Source organism: Vulpes lagopus, chromosome 3, assembly GCF_018345385.1.
Source record: "Vulpes lagopus strain Blue_001 chromosome 3, ASM1834538v1, whole genome shotgun sequence".
Lineage (NCBI taxonomy): Eukaryota > Metazoa > Chordata > Mammalia > Carnivora > Canidae > Vulpes > Vulpes lagopus.
This window is the reverse complement of record NC_054826.1, coordinates 143,862,288-143,867,636: the sequence shown is the minus strand read 5'-3', so window position 1 is coordinate 143,867,636 and position 5,349 is coordinate 143,862,288. Positions and strand designations below refer to the sequence as shown.

Sequence of the window (5,349 nt, the reverse complement as noted above, 5' to 3'; positions counted from 1 at the left end):
ATGTAAAGCTCCTGCTTAACAAAAACTTAAGGGATCTACCCCTAGTCTAAAACCCAAATGCCTCCTTTGGGCTCAATTGTCCTTGCAATCTGACCCCAGTTATTTTTCTAGCTTCACCTCAAGGTCAATGCTCTGCTTCACCCTGGCCTGGGCTAGCTATATCCATAGCATATCCTGGTTCTCCTGCTGGGACGATGTTGAGACTCAACCCACCTTTCAATGCTCATGTCAAGACCCAACACCTCCAGAAAGCCTCATCTAACTGAAAGAAAGACATTGGCACTTCTTCCCCTTACCCGCCTTCGTATTTACTGTTGATAGTGATACATAATGTAGTGATTTCGTAGAAGTTCTTATTTCAGTTGTTCATGTCTTATCTCCAGCAGGCTATATGCTCATGGAAAGCAGGGATTGTGTTGGTTCTTTACATTTTCTTCAATGCCAGCTTAGTGTCTTGTATTGCGTGGCAACTTTAATAGCAATTTCTTAATGATGCTGATGCAGGAAATATGATTAATGATGACTAATTCACACAACCGTGATCTGGACTAAGGAAAAGCATGTATTATTCCCTTTCTTGGTAGAGAAGGTACAGGAACTTTTCCCTGTACTTTTAGGCCAATTCAGAACATAATGGTTCCTAGTCAGCTTGGAAATAAAAAGATTGAGTCTGGTCAAAAAGGTGATCTGCTGGTAGGTCTGTGTGAGAGGTAGATGTCTCTTGCTGATTAAATTCTGAGAAACAGAAGCAAGCAAAACCATTTACAAAGCAACCAGAGACAAAGCAGTGTTGTTTGTTTTGTTTTGAGCACATCCTAAAAAAATATAAAAAGTCATTTCAGGTTCTGCAAATAGTGTCTACTGTGAAAATACTACAGTCTCCACATAGGTACTGGAAATGTTATCATAGTATCTTCAAGCTCATAAAACCTTTCTAAATGACACTGTTCTTACCCCCCAGCCCCTGCTAAAATGGCAGTCCTCTGTGAACTTTGGAAAAGATCTGCAGAAGCTCCCCAGGAAGAGACTCAAGGTCAAGGTGCTAGAAACAGTGCCAGAGCTGATATTCAGCAGAAAGCCCCAGTGCAGTAGTTTTTAGTGGTTATGAGGTTTGTCCTGGTTGGCCAGGTTCCCATTATTTAACTGTTTTGAACACCATCCCTGGGCAAAGGGATCAGCACTGAAAGTTCAGGTAGTTCTATTTGGTAGGGGCACAGAGCACCAATGGGAGACTGACAGATGAGTCCGGCAACACAGGTAAGGACCAGAACTTGAAAGAATTCAAACCAACCATTTAAGCAGGTAATCCACAGAAAATTGTTAAATAGTAAATTACCATTGAGTACATTTTCAAAAGATGAGCAATGCCAGTTAACAAGCTTTTATAATACTGAGAGGTGATAAAGACTTTAAACCAAGAACTTGGCAGTGCCAGTGGATAAGAGGCGATAGATATAAAAGATATATTTTTAGGCAAAATTGACTAGATTTATGATTGGATGGAGGTAATGGGAGAAGAAGTGTCAAGGGGAGTCAGAATCTGAAATGTGAATTTTCTAATTGATGGTATGTGCCAAGAATACATTGATGTTTCATGTTTATTTTTCCTCTCTTACCTCAAAGTTCAGGGAATAAGTTGTGGTTGATCATACAAAATACATGAGCAGAGTAGTTGAACATGAGGCTGCAGGCAACTCTTGAAAACTGTGGTCACCTAATTTGGCCACATTTTGGTTCAGTGAGTCTACACAGCAACAACAACTTCTTTAAAATTACATGAGTTCAGTTTGTCATGACTGCAGCAGATATGGAGAAGGTTCTGAAAGCTGATGGCAACTATGAAACAAAAGCCAAGATGCCTTTGGATGAGGCCACTTCCAAACCATCCCACAGGACATGATTGCTGCTTTGCAGTAGTTGATTGCTGGGTGTCATTGGGATTGATACAGCTACTTTGGGTCTTTCCCCACCTCTGAGGCAGTCGGGATGGGTATGGGGAGCATCCCACAAATCTGGGAAGCCCCAGAAAAGAGGCTGAGTTATATCCCCAAGGTGGAGCTGAGAATCACCTGGGTTTGTGGGGAGAGAAAATGGAAAAAGATGATTTTATGAATATCCATCATCAGTCATATCCATCAAACCCATCATCATATCCCTGATGAAAGCCTTCTTTAATAGTTCTTAAACTTTGCTTGTCTGAGTAAAGGAAAATATAATAAACCACAATCTGAAACATTAGTAGACGTTTACATTTCATCTAGATCTTGGATCTTCAACTTTAAACTCAGGATTTTATTTTGAATGATATTTCTTCAAAATAGCAGCAATTTCTCCCCTCGATGAGGACCAAGACTATAGTATCTTTACAGTTTTAAAAATAAACTGTTCTTTGGACCTGCAAAGAAATATTCAGATGTCATAACCTGAAAATGCCTCAGAATTTTCCCACACTCTAACAAATCCCTAAACAGCCAAATGGATATGCACCAACATTTCTAGATCCCCCTGGGAGCACATTTGAGAATGCTTACTACCGAAGAAAATGTTAGGGAAATATACACACTCAAAAAATAGGAGTTTAGGGCAGCCCGGGTGGCTCAGTGGTTTAGCGCCACCTTCAGCCCAGGGCGTGATCTTGGAGTCCGGGGATCAAATCCCACGTGGGGCTCCCTGCATGGAGCCTGCTTCTCCCTCTTCCTTGTGTCTCTGCCTCTCTCTCTGTGTCTCTCATGAATAAATAAATAAAATCTTAAAAAAAAAACAAAACAGGAGTTTACACCAAACTGCTCTCCTGTCAACACAAGTATCTCAGTATAACATGACAATATGTATAAGGTAAATTATTTATACAATGCCAAGAGCATGTAATTTAAACTTCTTGCCCACAAGTTAACATTTTTGTTTTATTAAGTTGTTTAAAGAAACTAAACAAGGGAGTAAATGAAAAAAAAAGAAGAAGAAGAAGAAAAAGAGAGAGAAAAACCAAGAAACAGACTCTTAACTCTGGAACAATCTGATGGTTATGAGAGCAGGTGGGTGGGGGAGGGGAAATAGGTGATGGAGATTAAGGAGTCCACTTGTGGTGAGCACCAGGTGATGTATGGAAGTGTTGAGTCACCCCACGGTACACTTGAAACTAATGTTACACTGTATGTTAACTGTACTGGAATCCTTTTTTTTTTTTCTTTAAGATGTTTAGGAACAAAACAAGAAAGTTGCACCTCTATTTGGTGAATGGAAAACAGGTATTTCTATTCCATCTTTACTGAATGCAAGACAAAGAAATCAAAATATCTTAATTTCTTCTGTCCCTCCCTCCCTCTGTTAGGCTTATCTTGGTCACACCCAACCCCAACCTGAGTCCAACTAAATGGTTCTTCTGCTTCCTCCTAAGCAGCTGAGCACTGATGGAAAGTATCAGCCACACTGGACATAGGCGCTGTTGTAAATTCTGGGCTGCTTCCTCATCTGCAGGACGATCTAACTGCCATCCATAACAGTTATTTCACACTTCGCTCTCTTCAAACATCTGCTCTTCTCCTCCATGCCTTATTGTGAATTAATCCAAATGCTTTGGATAAGATTTTGTTACAGAAAATATGGGACGCCTGGGTGGCTCAGGGCATGATCCTGGGTCCTGGGATTGAGTCCTACCTCGAGCTCCCCACAGGGAGCCTGTTTCTCCCTCTGCCTGTGTCTCTGCCTCTTTCTCTGTGTCTCTCATGAATAAATAAATAAAATCATATAAAAAAAAATATTTCATTATGGAAAATACAAGCAAATCATGACCAAAACCATGAAAGACTTTTATCATGGAACATGAAGTGGTTTGCCCAAAAAGTAAATACAGAAGGCTAACCAAGAAAATGAGAAAAACAAAAATGACAGAGGCAATATGGCCCTCCCAGCTATCAAACAAACTATAAATCTTCCATAATTGAATAATGTGGACTCGCTGAAATAGATAATGCACCAATGGCACAGGCCAGAGGCCACATATAAGAATATAAGATAAGATAAAGGTAGCATTTCAAAATACAGGGAAAGGATAGGACGGTTAGCAAATGTTGTTGGAAAAATTGGCTATCCATTTGGAAAAGATAAAGTTTTATCTCCACTTCTCACCAATTAAAAAAAAATGGAGAGATTTAAAAAGTGTGTTAAACACAAAACAAAATTATAGAAGTACTAAGTAGTAATATGGAGACTGTTTATAATTTTCATGGTAGGAAAGGCCTCACAAAGCAAGACTTAGAACCAAGAAATAAACAACAAAAATTTTTGACAAACTGACTGTCACTGGTATACCCAATGACTTAGCCTTTAAGAAAGTCAATCTGGCAATATCTACGAAAATGTTCCGATCCATTCCTAAGATTCCCTTCCTTAAAAATATTCACATATGTACAAAGATGTTCATTGTAACAGTCTTTGAAACAATAAAAAAGTCAAGATGATCTCACTGTCCTATAGCAGAGGAATACTTTAAATAAATCACAGTACGTTCATGCAATATGAAAGCTACAAATCTTCCCCCAAAAACGACGTGGATAATAATGTATTGACATAAAAATACCTTCCAACAGAGAGAGTGGAAGAAAATCACATATCAGGACACTAGAATATGTACCTCACATTTACAAAATATATCAAAAACAAACAACTATATGTGTGCATTTGTATTACAATTTTACATATATAATGCATAGAAAACAATTTCAAAGGATCCACATCAAAATGTTATTCCCAGTAGTCCTGTAAATTGGGAAATTCAATTTGGAAAGATGGCAGATATTTCAGTTTTTAATATACCTACATCTGCTTTGTTTGAATTTATTACATTGAACATATATTCTAGTATACCTCCATAATTGAATTAAAAATTAAAAGGGCATCTAAGTGGCTCAGTCAGTTAACAGTCAGGCTCTTGATTTTGGCTCAGGTCGTGATCTTAGGACCCTGGGATCAGGCTCCAAGCTCAGTGGGGAATCTGCTTGAGGATTCTCCCTCTCACTCCGCTCCTACCCCCACTCACTTGCACATGCTCCATCTCTCTCTCTCTCTCTCAAATAAATAAATAGAAATAATCAGAGCCCATTGCACATAGCACAGGCAAAATATTGTTGCACTAAACTATTGCTTTCTGAAACATTTGTATGTCTGAAACATTGTATGTGTGTAGAGCACATACTGAATCACAGTGTAAAATATAGTTCTTTCTGGGAGTTGCATCTTTTTAAAAAACAATTTAAGCAATTTTGCTCTCATGAATTCTTTTCATTAGCTTCTAAACAGCCTCTAGTATCTTCCATCTCTGAAAATTCTCCATGAGCTTCACACATCCATCCA

The 5,349-nt window shown here is 38.7% G+C and overlaps 1 long non-coding RNA gene across 1 annotated transcript; it reads left to right on the top strand.

The window, feature by feature from the left end:
* Nucleotides 1-1,219: 1,219 nt before the first annotated feature.
* Nucleotides 1,220-3,522, top strand: LOC121488028. The gene is made up of 3 exons (XR_005986963.1): nucleotides 1,220-1,257; nucleotides 3,192-3,245; nucleotides 3,398-3,522. It is a non-coding gene; the product is annotated as an uncharacterized LOC121488028 (long non-coding RNA).
* Nucleotides 3,523-5,349: the final 1,827 nt, after the last annotated feature.